Here is a 22,329-nt window from a genome sequence, read left to right as displayed (position 1 = left end):
GGTTTAAATTTTATGTTGTGTTGGAAAGCCAGGTTTAAATTTTATGTTGTGTTGGAAATGCAGGTTTAAATTTTATGTTGTATTATCAAAAGAGAGTAATAAGATCAAAATATTTTTTTACTGCATCGCTCCCTATAATTGCCCTTTGTCGTGTGTGTTTTTAGAAAACGAAAAAAAAGCAGATTTTTCTGAAACACACATTGGTATTCATATATTGACACTGACATAAACTTTATCAAGGGTGGGTCAACAAGTAAGCAAAAGTAAAAAGACCCAATAAAAATACCAGTGTGCGTTCTAAGAATGTTTTTTATTCTTGTTTTCCAAAAACAACTTGGGCAATTATGCTGTGGCCAGCGATATTAAAAGTATGCAGAGCATGTCTTTTGTGATGTGGGAGTACTAAACATGAGTGTTTTTAGTAGATGAAGAGTGACTAAGGTTTGAGCATCACCCCATAAACAGGCTTATCATCAGAGAACAGGCACAGAAAATTATGGCATCTCCTAAATCATCTCCTAAACGTTGCAACACATTCAGGCACACAAACACAAAATGTGTCACATCTCACTCACTGCCAAACTGTTCAGAAGGTAAATTGTGTTTTTTGTTCATCCAAACGGATCACAGATTTTTACGACATTTTTCAAATGTGAAATTTCTGGATGTTTAAGACTTTCCATAAAATTGAAGACAAAGTGCAGTTGAGGTTAGTATACTGTCTGAACTAAGTTACATAGTATATATATTAATTCTAATTTTAAAATCAAGACCAAATTACCTTTTTGCCTCCATACTGTGTGCAGAATTATTAGGCAAATCGTATATTTGAGGATTAATTTTGTTTTTGAACAACTACAGTGCTCTCGGTCAATCAAAATGTTAAAAAATCTTAAACTTGAATATTTGAGAGTAAATTTGGGAAATTTATGTGTGCACAATTACTAGGCAACTATTAGCGTGCAGAATTACAGTAACCAGTTTCTTGTTGTTCAGAGAGGTGTACTGTTTACGTTCAGATTAAATCTCCCGTTTAGGAAGGGGCTACAAATTCTCAATAGGTCAGGTGAAGAAGTCTTTAAGGCCTTTACTGGCAAGCTACTAAGTGGAGACAGATGCATGCAACGAAATATTTTCCTGCATAAAAATGATGGTCTTCTTGAAACATGCAAACTTTCAACTTTTTAAGTTAAAGTTAAAGTCCCAATGATCATCAATGAATGATGTTGAATTAAGTTTTGTTTTGATTTTAGAGTTATTTTAAGTCCAAATTTAACTCGAAAAAGTCTAACCAGCTCATCTTAAATAATACCAGCCCATACCAATACCCCGCCTTCACCTTGCTAGTGTGTGCTTTGAAGTGGAGCTCTGTGGCCGTTACTGATCCAGCCACGGGTCCAACTGGTCCATCAGGAGCCGCTCTGTTCTCATCAGTCCCAATCTTTGTAAAATCTGTCTACTGATATTCCCTGGCCCAGTCTTCGTGTTTTAACGTGTATGTCTTGTTCAGTGGTCATCAGGTGTCAGCTTTCCATACCTTGGCCATGTCTCTGAGCACTAAACACCTTTACATTTCTGGGCACTGGGTAGATTGAAGTTCCGTGATATGATAGCACTGAAGGATAATGGGTGCCTAATAGCTTTGAGTTTTCCCAAATCTTTGGCAGCTAATTTGCGAAAATTCCACTTTTTTTGCTTTTACGGTATTTTCTGGACTATAAATCGCTCTGAAGTACAAGTCGCACCAGCCATAAAATGCATAATAAAGGAGAAAAAAAACATAAGTCGCACCGGAGTACAAGTCGCATTTTTGGGAGAACTTTATCTGACAAAATTCAACACCAAGAACAGACATAAAAAGGCAACAACAAGCTAAACAATATGGTATGCTAAAGTGACAAACACAAATGAGGAGCTGAGAACGTACCTGATGTAACACAGTTATTCAAATAACTATAACATAAGCAACATGTTTATCACACCATCCGTGTGATTCCAAATCATTAAATCCATCGAAATTCTCGTCCTTTGAGTAAACAATGCCGCTTTTGACCCCGGACGTGCATGTCGTGCTGATGTCGGACTCGTCGTCAGTTGCGGTTCAACTTATTCCACAGGCTTATATAACTATATATAAACTATATCTCAAATAACTATAACATAATTAAAACTTTTATCGAACCACTCGTGTCACTCCAAATCATTAAATCCATCAAAATCATCGTCCTTTGTGTTAATTATTAAAAAAACGAAAAAACAATGCTGACTCCGGAAGTACATGCGGCGCTGACGTCAGACTCGTCATCAGTTGCGGCTCCAATTATTCCACAGCTCTAAATAACTATATTGTAGCGTTACTACCCAAGTACCAGGCAAGTCGTGGGTTTGGTAACTGGCTCTTTATTTCTTTATTAAAATGAGTGGCCCAAGGAAAAGAAAGGCGGACACTGAGTGCTGAGTGTTTAAAAATAGAGTGGACGATTTCGCTCGACCTATGCAACGTGACGTTCAGCCATATCAACATCAACCCGTCACAGATCTAGGTTAACGGACCAACACCTCGGCTATATCCTAAGAATTGCCACAACAAATTTTACTCCAGACTATGATGTGTCACGGATCGGAATGGAGCAGGGCGACCAAATGCAGCTTGGACCAGGGTTTATTGGAGAACACAAACAGACTCGGTAAACTGACATAACTTACTAACAAAACCAACAACAGGACTGACCGACAACGACGTGAAACAAAAAGACACAATGACATTAACAATGATCCGACAGGGGAGTGACACGCAGACAGGACTTAAATACGAGACAGGTAACAAGAGGCAGGTGACTGTGATTAGTACATTGATTGTGAGTTGACACAGGAAGGGAGGGGCGAGTACATAGACGGACAGAAACGATGACAACCTACATATCAAACAACCGGGGACGAGACGTGACATGATACACTAGCAAAAAAAAGTGAGACCAACAACACTGTTCCCACTGAAAATGAAGCATAGATTAGTCCTTCATTTAACTTACTATTTGATGAACAACAATGTAAAGATATGTGCAATTTCCGCAGCGCAACCGCAGCGCAACCGCAGCGCGCCGGGCGCTCACTGTCGCATTGCTTTAAGAGCGTCTGTGTTTTAGGATGGTTTTACTGCTCTCAATTGCTTTCTTTGGAGGCATGATTAGGGGTTAATACAATCCTCAAAGTAACGAAAATACAATAACAATGGAGTCAGTCGGCATCCGGGCCGCGCAGTCGAGTTTTCTCGGGACCTCCAAGCTCATCTCGCGAGGTTCGACCTCTGAATTTGGTTGGACAACTGAAGCAAAAAAAAATTTTTTTTCGAGAACCAGGACGTTCAAATACTGAGGTTTGACTGTAAAATAAATAGATGCAGGTCATTGACAAGTGCCGCGATTTGAGCTAATTTTAGAACAGTCCTGCGGGCGACTCACGCGGTCCTCACGGGCGACCTAGTGCCCGCGGGCACGGTGTTGGTGACCCCTGCTTTAGCTACATCTACATATGTTTTACACACACACACACACACACACACACACACACACACACACACACACGCACGCACACACACACACACACACACACGCATTATATTTATATCATTTATTCATTATTTTCTGGATGTCATTAATACTATTAATATAGTATTTCCATGTTTGAAACTATTATTTAATGTTTTAATGATAATGTATGCAATTATATGATTTAATATACATTTATTGATACACAAATGCGCAGAATGTAACTAATTTATTGTCCTAAAATCTGGGGTGCGCATTATACATGGGTACAAAAAAAAAAATTTTTTTTTTTTTTTTTTTAAGAAAATAATGGTACAACATTTTTTGAAGAAAATCTTGTCACGGATGGTTCTTTACAACGTCACTTTCCTTTCTTTTCATTTTAACCAAACTGATCGCAGTGGTGTCTTTCTGGGCAGTCGGAGAAATCAACACCAACAAAAGTCCAGTTTATTTATTTAAAAAAAAATACATCCAGCCTAAAGATCACCATGACAATTGTGAATAATAAATAAATAATTATTATATATATTACATATATTATTATTATAATAATAAATAATTGTGATAAATAACTGGAACATCACTCAAATATTGGTGATCCCGTTGAGAGTCACACATTTCTTCGCTATCGAGTTTGCTACTGCATGCGCAGTGATACTGACCGGCAGAATAACATCCGGTTGTTCCCAAAGATGATTTTTTTTCTGAGATAATTTTACGTTTACGGACTTAAGTAACCCAGCCGGGTCATACCAAAGACTATAAAAATGGGACCCATTGCCTCCCTGCTTGGCACTCAGCATTAAGAGTTGGAATTGGGGGGTTAGATTACCAAATGATTCCCGAGCGCGGCGCCGCCGCTGCTCACTGCTCCCCTCTCCACCAAGGGATGGATCAAAATCACACGGGGATGGGTCGAATACAGAGGACAAATTTCACCACACCCAGATCCGTGTGTGACGATTGGGACTTTAAAAAAAAAAAAAAAAAAGAAGTCAACATTTGCGTGCGTATTATACATGGGTACAGGCTTTTTTCCAGCATCAACATACCATTTTTAGGGTGCGTATTATACATGGGGGCGCATTATACATGAAAAAAACGGTATTGTATATATTGCATTGAAATGTATGTAATGTTATAGGAACCTGCTGTAAAACAGTTCTTGAACTGAGTCAGGCCAGTCTTTGAGGTTACATGTCGACCTTTCCTTTAAATAAACTGAAACTGAACAAAACAAAACGGAAGTGCCTTAAATTGAACTGAAAGTGCCCTAATCAAACCAGAAGTGCCCTGAATTGAACTGGAAGTCCCTCAGTGATCAAGATATCACATTTTCACCTATAAAATTCCAAAAAGTTAAGTTTTTTCCTTCTACATTTTTTAACATATTCATCCAATTGCAACTTTAAACTGATCATCTTAAACCTACATTTTCAATTTTGAAATTTAAATTTTGCAATGCAGTAATCTCTCGTTTATCGCTAATTGTTTCCAAGACCAAGCAATAGGGGAAAATCTGCGAAGTAGTGTCACTTTCTCATTTTTTATCATACATAGTAATACATATATATATATATATATATATCGGCTGGATAGCTCAGTAGACTATCAACCAGCGGGACCCGGGTTCGAGACCTGGTCGGGGCGGAGCCATACCATCATCCAGTGTGGGTCTGTGGGCAAGACCCTTGACGATATCGCCTACCTCATAAACATGGTGAGAGATAAAGAATCAAATGAGATGCCGGCTCAGACGTCGCCCGGTCAAACAAGGTCTGCGTCAGGCGTTGGGGGACCTAGATGAAAAGTGGGCTACTGGAACAAGGCGGAAATGGGCAAGATGTGAGAACCTAACACTGTTGGAGTGCTACTACTCCAGTAAACCAAGTCAGAGGGGGTACATGAAGAGAATGTGGGAGCAATGGAAACTGCGATCTCAACACTAACCACTAAACAACTAGTGACTCAGTGCTCCAATATCCAGAAACGGCAATTGATATCACAACTTGAGATTGACGAGGTACAACACAGATGCCAAGACAAACGGGAACCCGAATTCCAGGTCAGAGGGGAGTCAACATCAACTGCCCAAGAACTTGGGTACATAGCCCCAAGAGGATATGCAAGCCTGAACAAGACAGCAACTGACCTGAAAGATAAAATCATGACTCGAATGAACAGCTGCCAACCCCGACGCCAACTACAAAGGCTAAGTGAAGCACCACCAGAAAGCCTGGTTGAAGATCTGAATGCAGCACTGAGAACAATCCCTACAACCACCATCACTGAAACCAATAAGTTGATATACACTTCAGCAACAGTAATCCTGGAGATGCTTGGTTACAAGAGCAATATCAAGCATGGGTTCCAAGACCCACCATGGAAAAGAAGGTTGGAGGCTAAGATCAAGACAGTGCGGAGAGACAGATAGTTATCAGAGTTCCAGAAAGGTGCAATGAAGAAACCAGCACCCAAGAAGTACAGCCAGATGAACGTACCTGAAGCACTGGAGACTGCCAAACAGAGGCTCCTAGCCCTGTCCAGTCGCCTAAAGAGATACACAAGAGAAAGTGAAGCCAGGCGAATAAACAGGCTCTTCACAACCCAACCAAGAAAAGTGTACTCTCAATGGCAGGGTAACAACGGCAGAACTGACCCACCAAGGCTGGAGACTGAGCAATACTGGAAGGGCATATGGGAGAAAGACACATCACACAACAGTGAGGCACAATGGCTAGTCTCTCTAAGAGAAGACCACAGCAACCACCCTGAGCAGAACCCAGTTACCATCACTGTGGCAGACATCCAAGAGAGAGTCTCAGGTATGAAGAACTGGACAGCACCCGGGCCAGATATGATCCATGCCTACTGGATTAAGAAGCTCACTGCACTCCATGAGCGCCTAGCAGAACAAATGAACCAGCTACTAAAAGTTGGAACTCACCCCGAATGGTTAACTGAAGGACGCACAGTCCTGATCCTGAAGGATCCCACAAAGGGTACAGTCCCATCCAACTATCGGCCAATAACCTGTCTCCCTACAACATGGAAGATCATGTCAGGCATTTTAGCGGCTAAGATAAGTGTACACATGGCTCAATACATGAGCACAACACAGAAAGGCATAGGCAACAATACCAGAGGAGCCAAACACCAGCTGCTGGTTGACGAAACAGTCGCCCGAGACTGCAAGACTCGACACACCAACCTGTGCACTGCCTGGATTGATTACAAGAAAGCCTACGACTCCATGCCACACTCATGGATCACTGAATGCTTGGAACTGTACAACATCAACAGGAACCTGAGAGCCTTCATTGCAAACTCGATGGGACTGTGGAAAACAACCCTTGAGGCCAATTACAAGCCAATTGCACAAGTCTCCATCAAATGTGGCATATACCAAGGAGATGCTCTGTCCCCACTGCTGTTCTGCATAGGTCTGAACCCCCTCAGCCAAATAATCAACAAGACCGGCTACGGATACCGACTCAAAAATGGGGCCACCATCAGTCACCTCCTATACATGGATGACATAAAGTTGTATGCCAAGAGCGAGCGAGACATCGATTCACTGATCCACACAACCAGGATCTACAGCACAGACATTGGAATGTCATTCGGACTAGAGAAGTGCGGTCGCATGGTGACAAAGAGAGGGAAGGTAGTCCATACAGAAGGGGTCTCACTCCCAGAAGGAACAATAACAGACATTGAGGACAGCTACAAGTACCTTGGTATCCAACAAGCAAATGGCAACCTCGATGAAGCCACAAGGAGAGGAGCCACAGCCAAATACCTACAACGAGTAAGGCAAGTCCTCAGAAGTCAGCTAAATGGCAAGAACAAGATCCGGGCAATAAACAGCTACGCCCTGCCAGTCATCAGATACCCTGCAGGAATAATAAGCTGGCCAAAGGAAGAGACGCAGACCACAGATGTCAAGACACGGAAGCTCCTAACCATGCACGGAGGGTTCCACCCTAAGTCCAGCACCCTGAGACTGTACACTAGCCGTAAAGAAGGAGGCCGAGGACTACTGAGTGTGAGAGCCACTGTTCGGAATGAAACAGCCAAGATCCATGAGTACATCAAGGAAAAGGCCCGAACGGATGACGTGCTCAGTGAATGTCTCAGACAATGGCAAACAGGAAGAGTGGCTAGAGACACCATCATGGGAGGACAAACCCCTACATGGGATGTACCATCGGCAGATAAGTGAAGTGGCTGACATCAAGAAATCCTACCAATGGCTGGAAAAAGCTGGACTGAAGGACAGCACAGAGGCACTCATCATGGCTGCACAGGAACAGGCTCTGAACACCAGAGCAATAGAGGCCAAGATCTACCACACCAGACAAGACCCAAGGTGTAGGCTGTGCAAAGAGGCCCCTGAGACAGTCCAGCACATAATAGCAGGGTGTAAGATGCTAGCAGGGAAAGCATACATGGAACGTCATAACCAAGTGGCTGGCATAGTGTACAGGAACATCTGTGCAGAGTAAGGACTGGAAGCCCCAAGTTCAAAGTGGGAAGCACCCCCTAAGGTGGCAGAGAACGGGCGAGCCAAGATCCTGTGGGACTTCCAGATCCAGACTGACAAGATGGTGATGGCGAACCAACCGGACATTGTGGTGGTGGACAAACAGCAGAAGAAGGCCGTTGTAGTGGATATAGCAATACCAAGCGATGGCAACATCAGGAAAAAAGAACTTGAGAAGCTAGAGAAATACCAGGGCCTCAAAAAAGAGCTTGAGAAGGCCTGGAAAGTGAAGGCCTCGGTGGTGCCCGTGGTCATTGGGGCACTTGGGGCAGTGACCCCCAAACTGGAGGAGTGGCTACAGCAGATTCCAGGAACAACATCAGACATCTCAGTCCAGAAGAGTGCAGTGCTAGGAACAGCCAAAATACTGCGCAGAACCCTCAAGCTCCCAGGCCTCTGGTAGAGGACCTGAGCTTGGAGTGGGAGACCACCCGCGGAGGGTGAGGGGATTTTTTTTTTTTATATATATATATATATATATATATATAGAGAGAGAGAGAGAGAGAGAGAGAGAGAGAGAGAGAGAGAGAGATATAGATATATATAGATATATATAGATATATATAGATATATATAGATATATATAGATATATATAGATATAGATATATAGATAGATATTATCAGGGGTGACCAAACTACGACCCGCTGGCCAACTGCGGCCCGCGGTCCAGTTTTTATTGGCCCGCAGCAAAGAAGAAGTACTGGGCAGGCTAACGAGTTAGCGGAAAGAATCTAATTCGCGATCGTGCTAACACGCGCAAACGGACCTCTAAAAGAAGTTAAACAAACATTTGGAGCAATACTACATTGTCCTAAAGGTTAGTTTGTAAAGAGACGGTTGCCTTGTTTAAGGATTTCAACTTAAAGAGACACTATCAGACTAAACATGCGAACACAAACGACCAGCTAACAGAGAGTGACCGCGCTGATAAAGTGAAGCAGCTCCAAGCTGAACTGGCATCACAACAGCGATTCTTCACACGGGACTGTGAGTCAAAAATAAATATTACTAAAGCAAGCTACGAAGTGGCCATGTTGATCTTATGGACCTGTAGTCCTGACACAAACTATTATTTTCTGAAAGATAATGTGAATGACAAGAGCAAAATTCACCAAGGGAGACGAGACGCAATACAGGCTGGAGGTTGACCTTCTGACCACGTGGTGCAGGGACAACAACCTCCTGCTGAACGTCGACAAGACCAAGGAGATTGTTGTTGACTTCCGGAAAGGTCACACCCAACACCTGCCGCTGACCATCGACGGTGCTGTGGTGGAGAGAGTGAGCAGCGCCAGGTTCCTGGGGGTGCACATCAGTGAGGATCTCTCTTGGTCCACCAACACCGCATCACTGGCGAAGAAAGCCCAGCGCCGCCTGTACTTCCTGCGGAAACTCAGGCGAGCGAGCGCTCCTCTGGCCGTCATGACTACATTTTACCGCGGCACCATTGAGAGCGTCCTCTCCAGCTGTATTGCTGTTTGGGGTGGCGGCTGCACTGACTACAACTTGAAAGCCCTGCAGCGCATAGTGAACACGGCTGGTAAGATTATTGGTGCTTCACTCCCCTCCTTGAAGGACATTTACACCTCCCATCTCACCCGCAAGGCGACTACGATTGTGAGTGATGTGAGTCACCCCGCTCACTCTTTGTTTGATCTTCTGCCCTCTGGGAAGAGGTGCAGGAGCCTGCGCTCCCGCACCACCAGACTCTCCAACAGCTTCATACTCCAGGCTGTTAGGATCCTGAACTCGCTCCCCCTTTCTGCGTAGCGTCCTGTACTTTGCGCTATGCTTGCTGTCTGCTGTATGCACACTGGCTCAGTTTTGCTCCTCTTTTTTATTGGGTTATTTGTTTATTATTTATTCATCACACATTATTTATTTATTATTTATTATTTATTGTTTGTGCCTTCTTGTTTTTATTTTGTGTCGTCTACTTGTATGTCTCGTCACCGTGGGATAGAGGAAACGGAATTCCGGTTTCTTTGTGTCTTGACATATGAAGGGATTGACAATAAAGCTGATTTTGAAAAAAACATATATATATATATATATATATATTATTGTTAATGGGTGCAAGTTTGGTTTGTTATTAAAAAAAAAGTGTTTAGCCATTTAAATTGCATAATAGAGGTGGCCGATCTGATTTGAAGGGGTATCTTATTCCAGATCAAAATAGATGTGCGGATAAATGAGTTCAGACCAAAATTGTTTTGGTATGCTGGGGTTCGGATGAGGTCCTGTGTAACTGCGCGGGTAATGCGGGCCTGTCTTTCATTACGGCCTGGGATGAGTGAATTAACTATAGGTGGGAGAGAATTTGTGTGTAGTTGATAGAAGAGTTTTATTGCCATGAAAATTGTGTAATTCTGGAAGGTTAGTGCATTGGAGCGTGCAAGTGATGTGCAGTGATGGGTCCAGATTGATAGTCCACCATGTATTTTGTATGCTCTATTCAATAGAGCAATAGAGTCTATTGTATAGTCTGGCTATAGGATCCAGAGTTTCTTTTGTGGTGAGAGACCAAATGGGAAGACAGTATGATAGGTTAGACAGTATGATGGAATGTAAATAAATATTTGAGACATTATGGGTGAGATATGGCCTGATCTTGTTATAGACATACATTTTCTGTTTGAGCTTATTAGTGAGAGTGTTAACATGTTTTTTGTAGATGAGGTGGGAGTCTAAGTGCACTCCAAGATATTTATGTGTTTGTGACTACTAAAGTTAAAGTTTAAGTCCCAATGATCGTCACACACACATCTGGGTGTGGTGAAATTAGTCCTCTGCATTTAACCCATCCCCGTGTGATTTTAATTCATGCCCTGGGGGAGAGGGGAGCAGTGAGCAGCAGCGGTGCCGCGCTCGGGAATCAGTTGGTGATCTAACCCCCCAATTCCAACCCTTAATGCTGAGTGCCAAGCAGGGAGGTAATGGGTCCCATTTTTATAGTCTTTGGTATGACCCGGCCGGGGTTTGAACCCACAACCTTCCAGTCTTAGGGCGGACACTCTACCACTAGCCCACTGAGCTAGGAGTAAGGCCACTTAGTTAGAGTTTGATCGGATAGAGTAATGGGGACAGTTATGTTTTTTCTAGGGGAGTGGAAATACATTATTTCAGTTTTTTTTTTATATTGATCGTCAGATGGTTTACTTTTAGCCAGTCGTGTAGGAGCTGGAGATCAGAAGTAAGTTTGGAGTTTATGGTTTCGATGTTCGAATCTGAGGTAAAAATAACTGTGTCGTCAGCATATAATATGATTTGAGTTTGTTTGCATATGTTAGGCATGTCGTTGATGTACATAATTAATAATAATGGGCCCAGTATCCTGCCCTGGGGAACACCAGTGGGAGATGGTAATGGAATAAATGTGGCCTGACCAATATTAACCTGGATTCTATCCGAGAGGTATGAAGAGAGCATAGTTAGCACTGAGGGGGAGAGATGAAAGGAAGCTAGTTTGTTATGGAGTATTTTGTGATTAACTGTGTCAAAGGCTTTACGGAAATCTACAAAGACTGCTCTTGTGATGTGGCCTTTATTAAGAGAAGTGCGCATATATTCTGTGAGTAGTAGCTGTGCAGATAGTGTAGAAGGAGCTGATCGGAAGCCAAATTGTGAGTTGTTGAGAAGGTTGTTTGTTTCAAGATGTTCTATAAATTGTTCTGACAGGGTTTTTTCTAAATGTTTTGATATAGGTGGGAGGATTGATATGGGATGGTAGTTGGATAGGGTTGTTCGGTCGTTTGATTTATATTGGGGTAATTTTTGCTTTTTTCCACGCAGTCGGAAATATGGAATGTCTTATGCAGAGATTGATTAAATGGAGGATTAGGGGTAGGAAGCTACTGTCAAGGGTTTTGTAAAAGTCTGTGTTTAGTTCATAGATGTCTTTGGCCTTTGAGTTATTGAGTGAGCTGAGAATACTGGATAACTCAAAGTGTAATCTCAGAAAAGGTTAGCTTGTCTGATGAGGGAGTTGTACGTGTGGGTGTAGACGGAGGATCAAAGTGTCCTGTCAGTTATTTAATAGAGGTGATGAAGTAATTATTAAATGCATTTGCAATCTGTTCCTGATAAGTAGTGAGTGTATTTTGTAAAGATATTTGTATGTTGTTGTTTGTATTTTCATGAGTTTGCCCAGTGATGGATTTTAGTTTCTGCCAGAAGATTTTGGGGTTAGTGGCGGCCTGAGTGATTTGCTTCAGGAAGTAAGTGGTTTTAGCCTTACTTATCTACAAGGTGCATTTATTTCTAAGATGTGTAAGAGCTGTTTTATTTTCAATAGTTTTTATTGACCTATACAATTTCAGTGCAGTGGTTTTCTGTGCAATTAAATTGAGAATATCTGAGTTTATCCATGGTAATTTATTCTGTCGTAGACTGAGTTTTCTGGTAGTAGTGTATTTTATTCCGTATGGCTTCTATACGATTCTGGAAATCTGCTCAGATTTGTTCTGGGTCGGTGAGTGATGGTTGATTGCTCCAATCAATATTCTTTATTTCGGTTTCATACTGTGGTAGCTTAGATCTTGATATATTTTAAATAACGCACTGTTGATGATTTTTCCGAGGTTTCGGGTTTTTCCTAACCGTGTATATGAGAGAATGGTCTGATACAGCTTCGTGGATGACTATATTTTGCGGGTTTATTGGTGAAGATGAGATCAATAATAGAGCTGCGAGTGTGACATATTCTAGTAGTTGGTTCTTTTATCAATTGGTGGAGTCCTAATTTTTCTGCCATGCTTTTTAGAGGTTTGGATGATTTGTCTTTGTAGTCTAAGTTCAAGTCGCCAATTATAATGTATTCCTTTGTTTTTATATTTTTTATAATATTGGATAGATTTTTAATATAATATGTGTGTTAGGGTGGTGCTCACTCTAACTTATTTTGCAAGAACCACACAGTAGACAAGCAAGTCGTTTTAGACACCTGCAAGTGGAGAGTCCATTCCTAGCGATGGTCAAATGAAGTCTGACTCAGGCCTCGTCAGGCGCTTATTTATTGAGAGAAACAGAGTGGGGTTGAAAGTCGGGGTGTGGGAACACAGGATGGGGTGAAGCCGCTTCCCTGCTGATCAAAGCATAGCAGGAGGCCTTTTACGACGTTCTGTAAACAAAGCAACTTTGATTGCTTCCTCTGCAGCTAGTCAATCAGTTGAAAATATCTTAGCACTTTTTTCTTCTACTTTTGTTAAGACAGGACAAGCTAGGTAAATTATTACAGGTTATATTCCAACATTATCATACGATGAAGATATTCTGTAAACCCTAACACTGTGGGGTTTGTGTTTGGCGGCCTGTAACTGGCAATAACTGTGATTGCATGTTGGTTGGTAAAGCTGATGACCAGTTGCATGGTTTCAGTTTCTGTTGTGATTGGGGTTACTCTGTGTGCATAGGATTTATTTACTAGTAATAGAATACCACCACCAGGTTTATTTGGCCGCTCTCTTCTGTGTAGTTGATAATTGTCTATGGAGATAAACGAGTCTGGTGTGTTAGGAGAAAGCCACGATTCTGTAACGACGAGAAAATGTGGTTTGCCTTGTTCAGTGAGTATTTTTATTTCATCAAGCTTTGATGTGATGCTTCTTGCATTGAGGTGACATATTTTAAGACCTTTAATATTGCTTAATTGGGATATGTTGGGATTTGTTTTATGTGATACTTGTTTTTCCGTTTTGTCATTTGTACGTTATTATGGGTGCTAGATTGGGTGCCGGCATCTGTTTGACTGGAATAAGATTGCGTGATAGGCTGGGAGCGAGCTCCAGAGGCATGTCAAAGTCAAAGTCTGCTTTATTGTAAATGTCTTCACATGCCGAGACACACAAAGAGATCGAAATTACGTTTTCTCTATCCCAAGGTGACAAGACATATTACACGATAGACATACAAGTAAACGACGCAATATAAAAAACAAGAAGGCACAAACAATAAATAATAAGAGTAATAATAAATAATAAATAAACAGATAACACAACAAATAAGAGCCAGTGTGCATACAGACAGTACAGACAGTAAACGTACAGGACGCTACGCAGAACGGGGAAGCGAGTTCAGGATCCTAACAGCCGGGAGTATGAAGCTGTTTGAGAGTCTGGTGGTGCGGGAGCGCAGGCTTCTGTACTTCTTCCCAGAGGGCAGAAGCTCGAACAAAGAGTGAGCGGGGTGACTCACATCACTCACAATCGTGGTTGCCTTGCGGGTGAGATGGGAGGTGTAAATGTCCTTCAAGGAGGGGAGCGAAGCACCAATAATCTTACCAGCCGTGTTCACTATGCGCTGCAGGGCCTTCAAGTTGTAGTCAGTGCAGCCGCCACCCCAAACAGCAATACAGCTGGAGAGGACGCTCTCAATGGTGCCGCGGTAAAATGTAGTCATGACGGCCGGGGGAGCGCTCGCTCGCCTGAGTTTCCGCAGGAAGTACAGGCGGCGCTGGGCTTTCTTTGCCAGTGATGCGGTGTTGGTGGACCAGTAGAGATACTCCCTTATGTGCACCCCCAGGAACTTGGCGCTGCTCACTCTCTCCACCACAGCACCGTCGATGGTCAGTGGCAGGTGTTGGGTGTGACCCTTCCGGAAGTCCACAACAATCTCCTTGGTCTTGTCGACGTTCAGCAGGAGGTTGTTGTCCCTGCACCACGTGGTCAGAAGGTCAACCTCCAGCCTGTATTGAGTCTCGTCTCCCTTGGTGATGAGACCCACCAGAGTCGTGTCGTCAGCAAACTTCACTATACGGTTGTCGCTGTAGGTTGCAGTGCAGTCATGCGTCAGGAGGGTGAAGAGCAGCGGACTGAGCACGCAGCCTTGGGGGGCCCCCGTGCTCAGCGTGATGCTGGCGGAGATTTTGTTGCCAACACGTACTACCTGTGGCCTCTGACAGAGGAAGTCCAGTAGCCAGTTGCAGAGGTAGGTACTGAGGCCCAGCGTGTCAAGTTTGCTGATGAGGCGTTGTGGCACAATGGTGTTGAAGGAAGAACTGAAGTCCACAAACAGCAATCTCACATACGAGTCCCTTCTCTCCAGGTGGGTGAGGGCCGAGTGGAGGGCAGAGCAGATGGTATCCTCAGAGGACCGTTTGGCTCGGTACGCAAACTGGAAGGGGTCAATGGTGGGGGGAGAATGGATCGGATGTGCTCCATGACAAGCCGCTCAAAGCACTTCATGATGATGGGCGTAAGTGCCACGGGGGCGGTAGTCATTGAAGCAGGACGGAGTGGGTTTCTTCGGCACAGGTACGATGGTGGCAGCTTTGAAACACGACGGGACGATGGCCTGCTGCAGGGAAGTGTTAAAGATGTCTGTGAAGACATCCGTCAGCTCACCAGCGCAGTCCTTCTGCGCTCGACCCGGGATGTAGTTTTGGGCTAGGGTTTAGTGGGATATTTATGGGGTTATTATGATTGGTTGTGGCTGAGATCGATAGCCGGTGGTGGATACTCTAAAAGAAGTGTAGACATGAATTTTTTGCAGTGGGAAGGTAGTGTGTGACAGTGGTGTGATTTTTCCTTTGGTGAAGGTGGGGGGTGGAGTAAAGGGGGAGAAGGTGCCTGAAACAGGCCACAGCAACCAGTCTGTTCCAATAACCTCTCCCAGTTTATGGGGGGAGAGGACCGCTTAGGGTTGGGGGTGTAGTGAAAGGCTATTGGTGGTGTGAGGGCGGAGGAGAAGGAGCTTCTTGGCTTCTTGGCCCTGGGTGAGTGGAGACGAGCCTCCTTCTCAGCCAGGAGCCTGAAACGGTTTGGGTGTGTGGGGATGTCACCTGAGGGTGAGGTGCTGATGCGTGAGTCTCATCCCCCCCTCTTGCGTTTGAGGTTCTATCCAGAGCTCTGAGTGGCGACGGTCTGTGGAGCAAGGGCTCTGCGGTGGCTCCTCCACTGCAGCAGCATTGCACGCTTGTCGCACCAGGAGCAGGGTGTCAGCTTGGGTTGGATCTTGGAGGGGGGTGGAGGTCAGAAGGGAAACTTGCTTCTGTAGGTTGAGGAATCCATGGGACAGCTCGGCCAGCGTGAGGTGGTCCGGGGGTGATGTCCTGACAGACATGCTAGTGTTAGCATGCACACGAGGAGTCTTGAGTTGGATTAGTTTGCCGAAAATCACAGCTGGGCTGAAGTAGCGTGGTGGTACCTGTGCCTCTGTAGTCCAGTGGTGGCAACTGTAGGCTGCAGCAGCCTGGTGGCTTATGCAGCCTGGGGGTAGCTACTGTAAGCTACAGCGGCCTGGAGGTAGCTGGGCATCTGTAGTCCGGAGGTAACTACTGTAGTCTACCGTACCCTGGTGGTAGGTAGCTGGGCCTCTGCAGTCTGTAGTCTGGTGGTAGCCACTGCAGGCTTCAGTAGCCTGGTGGTAGCTATTGGCTGCAGTATCCTAATGGTAGCTGGGTCCCTTTAGTCTGATGGTAACTGCTGTAGGCTGCAGTAGCTGGATGGTAGGTGGGCTGCTGAAGCCAGGTGGCAGGTTGCAGCAGTCTGGTGGCAGTTGGGCTGCTGTGTAGGTTGATGGTGGCTAGCACGGCTAACAGATAGCAAGGCTAGCAAAGCTGGCTAGTGCTAGCAGGCCTGCTAGCATACCAGAGCACATGCTCCAAAAAACATAAAAATAGTCCACAGAAAAAACAAAATTGGTTTTCTGACTAACCTGTACAATGGTGGTACACTTGCATTCGACAAATGGCCAGAAAGCTCTCAAGAAAACACTAAAATCACTCTAAAATTGCAGGCAGGACTAGGAGCAAATTATACCAGCAGCCATCTTGAAACTGGGCGTGGCCAAAAAGATTCCTAGCAGGGAGGAGCACTTTTGGTCTAATTAGGGCACTTCCAGTTTGTTTGGGGCACTTCCGATTCAATTTAGGGCACTTCCAGTTCCATTTGGGGCAATTCCGGTTCCATTTATGACACTTCGGATTCAATTTTGGACACTTCTGGTTTGTTAGGGGTACTTTTGGTTCAATTTGGGGCACTTCTTGTTTGTTTTGCTGCATTTACGGTTCATTTCCTGTTGATTTTGTGGCACTTCTGGGTCTCTCCAAGATGGCCGCTGCACTTTGGAAGTGGGGGTTAGGGTAAGCATAAGGTGAAAAGTTAAAAGTTGGAACGGGTTGAATCGGTTGAAAAATGTAGAAGTTAGAGAGGAAAAGCGGAATGAGTCCAAATACCCCTATGGGTCTGGTAATGGGGAGAATGTACAACCGGATTTGGTTGAAGTTGGGAAATTGCGTAAAATGTAAATACCGTAATTTTCGGACTATAGATCGCGTTTTTTTTCAAAGTTTGGGTGGAGGGGCGACTTATACTGAGGAGCGACTTATATGTGAATTTTTTCAAAACTTAAAAAAAATAAATAAATAAAATAAACGAACCGCGATGTAGCAAGGGATTACTGTAATTTGAATTTCAAGTGACGTCCGTGGCGTGGCGCTGGGGTTGATTACAAAAAGGACAAAGATTGATCACGGGATGACGAAGATGTACTACCGGCATTGTCAGGGTGGTGCTCACTCTAACTTATTTTGCAAGAACCACACAGGAGTCAAGCAAGTCATTTTAGACACCTGCAGGCGGAGAGTTCACTCGTCGCTGTGCTTACAGCGATGGTCGAATGAAGTCTGACTCAGGCCTCGTCAGGCGCTTATTTATTGAGAAAAACAGAGTGGGGTTGAAAGTGGGTGTGTGGGAACACACAGGATAAGGTGAAGACGGTCCCCTGCTGATCAAAGCATAGCAGGGGACCTTTTACGACGTTCTGTAAACAAAGCAACTTTGATTGCTTCCTCTGCAGCTAGTCAATAAGTTGAAAAGATCTTAGCACTTTGGTCAACTACTTTTGTCTAGACAGGACAAGCTAGTTAAATTATTACAGGTTACATTCCAACATAATCATACGATGAAGATATTCTGCAAACCCTAACATATCCCTCCTGTTTTATCATATGATTATGTCAACCTCGATCAATCAAACATAAGTAAGAAAAATACAATGAAAGCAATAACTTCCAGTGAAGATGAGGTTTTTCCTCAATACTCCAGTCCAAATTGTGTGTGTAATTTTAAAAACCTGCGGCCAGATTAAATGCAGGAAAAGAGTTACACGGTCCCTCTGCCTTAGGCGACCAGAGTGTTATCAATCAAGATAAAAATTGCTCGCGATTGTTCAGCCGTTGGGGGCTTGGCACGCCCACTGGTGGAGGGTGAGCACGATTCTCACCCCCTTCGCAGATCTGCTCCGTCCGGGGAGAACTTGGGAATGTCTGCTGCGTGGTCGTTGTCTTCAGTGGCTCAGGGTGGACTACCTGGCCACCAAGGGGGAAGAGGATTATTCTGCCTCTGTTTGTACTGGGGGCGGGGAGTGTCGATGGCTGATCTGGTTCCTTGCAGGAACCCTTCACTGGGACACACTGGGACAGACGACGAATCTTCTTTGCCGGATGGCATGTGAGACGCGCTCCACCAATTTATAGGGTCCAGTCGACGCAGGCTCCGTCCCCCTCCTTCTTGGGACCTTCAGCCAGAATGTTGGGGTGATCTGGACCTCTGTCTTTGCTTCCGTATCCGCAGTAGTTTGCTGACCAAATCCCGATCTGGATCCGCCACCGAAAGAACAGCAGCACGTCCGGAAAACAGCCAAAAACAGCACCTTTTCTGCAACCTTTGCATTAGTCATTTGAGATGTTTCTTCTGCACCTCTCATCACTGTTTTGGTTGCCCTGGTTACAGAGGCGTTGCTACACCAAAGGGAGGGAAGAGTGTGTCTGTAGCAACGTTGATTAGCTAAGGAATGTAGTGTGGTGTGAACTAGCACTTCATTGTCGGCCCGTGACCCACGCAGAGTTTGTCCATCTGTTCTTCTCCAGTTGTTGGCCGAGTCGTCCGCGAGTGAGATCAGATAACTTCAATTGCCGCTTTCCTGTGGAACAATGCAACTATACCTTTGCTAGACTTTATCTACTTAGTAAATTAACACTCAATAACAATAAGTAACTTGTCCTAAACACTAAAACAAATGTTAAGTAAATGTAAGGTAACTGGTATGCAGTTCCTTAAACAAACATTGAGTTGTGTAAATATAGGATAACTTGTACGCAACTACTTCAAACTGTGTTTAACACTTAACAAAGAAAAACAGTTCTGATCAACAACAATCTATTAACCAAACCTACAGTTAACTAAAAGGAATGACCAAATAAGAACATTTTGCCTATGCAAATAAGCTCTGCTCATTGTTAGTGAAGGCCTCTTACAGGAACAAAAACACACAGATAACATAAGGACAGGAAGGATACATATGGCTGACAGGGATCAAAAGACATCCCTGTCACTAAAGAGGAAGAACGTAGATAAAAGGAAAGCCATAAACTCGTAAAGACAAGGCCTACAGGTCTGGCAGGCCAAGGCTTCACTTAAATTATTCCAACATTTCCCTCCTGTTTATCACACATTTGCTCAATTTTTACATTACCAAAAACAACTACTTCTCTTGATTTTCAGTTGTCGGATCACAAGTATGCGCACAAATATTTCCACCAAAGAGGATAAATGTTGCGACATCATTATTCGGAAACACACAGATCTGGGAAAAAGTCTGCAAACTCAAGTGCAAAAATTGCATCATCATCATCGTTATCATCAACATGCTGCCGTTCAGACATTAGGCACACCCGGGCCATCTTGTCGTCCATGGGCGAGATTGCTGTAGTGATAAGACGATTAAACAGAGCACGGAGACATGGAATACAACAACATCCACACAAGGTGAGTATAGCAGTAATTGAGGACACAAGGGCTTTATACTTCCCAAAAGCAGTCATCCACTTGTTGTGCTCTTTCATCCTCGTGTTGAGGGATTGCAAGTTTGCAATCACCTTCGTCAGGCTCCCATCAGGGGCGGTGTCATTCTGGATGAAGGTGCAGCATTGTTCCCTGAACATTGCGCAGACCCTTCCTTTCCCAGACAACAACATAACAAGAGCATTGCGGTTCTGGATTGACATTAGGGAAGGCGTGGCTAGCTGTTCGTGCACTGCCTCAAGTCCCGCTTGTGTCCGTTTGCCCAGTTTCTGCATGTTGCAATGGATGTAATTTATCCTGTCAACGTTCTTGTTGATCGTCCACCAGCAGCAAATGGAGGACTCCCATCCCGCTTCAATTTGGTCAATTAATTCTTATTAATCAGGAACTCCTCTGGGGACTCTAATTGCATCAATTTCAGTCAGATCATCGTCGCCTCTCAAATTTAAAGACATTATGTTTTTGTTTTTTCCAGCTTTTTCCCAGATCTTGGCATGTCGCTACATATATAATTTTGGTTGACTACAGTCTCTAAAAGCAATGGTTTCTTTTCTTTTTCTTCCATTCAACGGATATTATATAAAACACTCTGTCGCACATTTCACAATCAGTAAACAAACTATCCACATTCATTTTCGAGATATAGATTCCATTCTTTAACATCTACAGCAGTTGTTGACAAACTATTATTTCTTTACATAACGTTTTTGCCACTGTTAAGGCATTCAGTGTTTATTTTGAAGCCAATTCAATCCATTTTTAGAATGCATCTATTATGACCAGGCATTATAACCCTGTGGATTGTGTTAAGCACATGTTAAACAAGCTCTAAAAAAAATTTTTTTATAAACGTTTTGAAAATGAATCAAATTCATATGTTGTATAAAGCTGACTGAACTGCCCTTCCATCCCCCCTGTTGAGCCAGGTGTCAACGGCACGCGACAACACCATGGCTCAATACAGCTGCCCATTTGTATCGTTTCCTTTCCTTTCCCAACGTAACAACCCAATCCACCAATCGAATAAAAAAAATAATAATAATAATAAAAAAAATAACTGCTGGTAAAATAATATAATAGTTAACTGTTGCAGTTTCATAACTTTAACTAACTCAATCGCTCTTCTATTCTCAAATTTTAAATTTAGCCTTGAAATGTCGGTATTTCATAATTGTACATCATCTAATTCCAGAAAGCAAGTTCTTTCCATCTCTCAAATTTTATCTAACCAAGGCTAGGCATTAAAGGAGCGTGGACCAGTTTCTGCCCATAAACAAATTGCTCGCTTTTTTATTTTTCCTTCCTATCTTAACAAAATCAGTTTTGTTTTGCGGTGCAAATCAGATAGACTACAGATAAATAAATTCTTTAGTGCACCTGTATTAGCGAATTTCATCCTTTTAACACATAACACAACACACAGACAACACAAAAACAGCAGAGACACAGCTCACAAACAATACCAACAAACAACGCTGCGCAAACGCCAACCCCTTTTTTGACGTTTTGGTAGTACTTTTATCCTTCGTGCAACTATTGTCACACCTTCCCTAGGCATCACCCTGCTTCAATATCACTTGCCACCACGCACTCAGCACACCCCTGGAGTGGGTACGACCCCACTCCGCGCGCAGCCACAGCAAGGGAAGCAAGAGGGGGGGGGGGGCGCCATTTTCATACTGATTTATTCCAGCCTGGCCAGTACTGGGACAACCAATGACGTCGTCCCCCATCCCCCGCCAACCCAGCAAACAGCTACCCGCAGAGTCCAGAGCCCCACACCTACATCAGTCTCCCCCACAATCAAATTACAATATCAATCACCACAGGAGCCGGCTCCTACACCCTTTTCACACCACAATACCACACTCCCCCCTCCACAGTCCAGTCTAAGTGGCGACAATGGAAGACAGGAAGGCACAGTTGAGACACCGTAGGAGCAAGCTCCAGCAGTCCTCCCACTAACCAATTACAACAAACAACAAAAGCACAAATCACTTATGTCTGTTTGGGAGGATCACAACAGCCAAACGTTACAAATGACAAACCACAAGACGCAGGTCCTGGAACCACATTGACGACCGCCAAACGCAAATGCCGGGTCAAGGACTGTTCTTCGTCTGTTCTTTGCAACTCTTGTCAAAAGCAACCTTTATTTTTCTTTTGTTTGTATTTGGGGTTTTTTTTTTTTCCTTCTTTCCTTTCTAGCATCTAACTTACTCAAAGTCGCTCAACTCATTTTCCATAGTATTCTCCAACAACTTCAACCATTCAACCTGTATTTTCCCTTCAGTCGGGCATTCAGTCATCAATGCTCATTTGCATCTCACACACAGTCTCCAAAAAGGAGTCTTTCTATCACATTGGTCCCAATTCATCCAAGCACTCCACACAACATTCACATACCATTTTCAACTCAAGGTTCCTGA

The 22,329-nt window shown here is 43.8% G+C and overlaps 1 protein-coding gene across 3 annotated transcripts in view; it reads left to right on the top strand.

Moving 5' to 3' along the window:
• The first annotated feature begins 523 nt into the window (after positions 1-523).
• LOC133158577 (trichohyalin-like) overlaps positions 524-22,329 on the top strand; it is a 99,681-nt gene continuing 77,875 nt past the window's right edge. For 2 of the 3 annotated variants that reach the window (XM_061285855.1, XM_061285854.1), the window contains exon 1: positions 534-709. The gene's annotated coding sequence lies outside the window, so the exon portion shown is untranslated. Of the gene's footprint in view, positions 710-22,329 lie in introns of all 3 variants that reach the window. The other variant, XM_061285856.1, reaches the window with a different exon arrangement.

The sequence above is a fragment of the Syngnathus typhle genome, linkage group LG8 (assembly GCF_033458585.1).
Source record: "Syngnathus typhle isolate RoL2023-S1 ecotype Sweden linkage group LG8, RoL_Styp_1.0, whole genome shotgun sequence".
NCBI classification, from domain to species: Eukaryota; Metazoa; Chordata; class Actinopteri; order Syngnathiformes; family Syngnathidae; genus Syngnathus; species Syngnathus typhle.
Note: the sequence above shows the minus strand (reverse complement) of the source record. Positions and strands in the feature narration are given on the sequence as shown.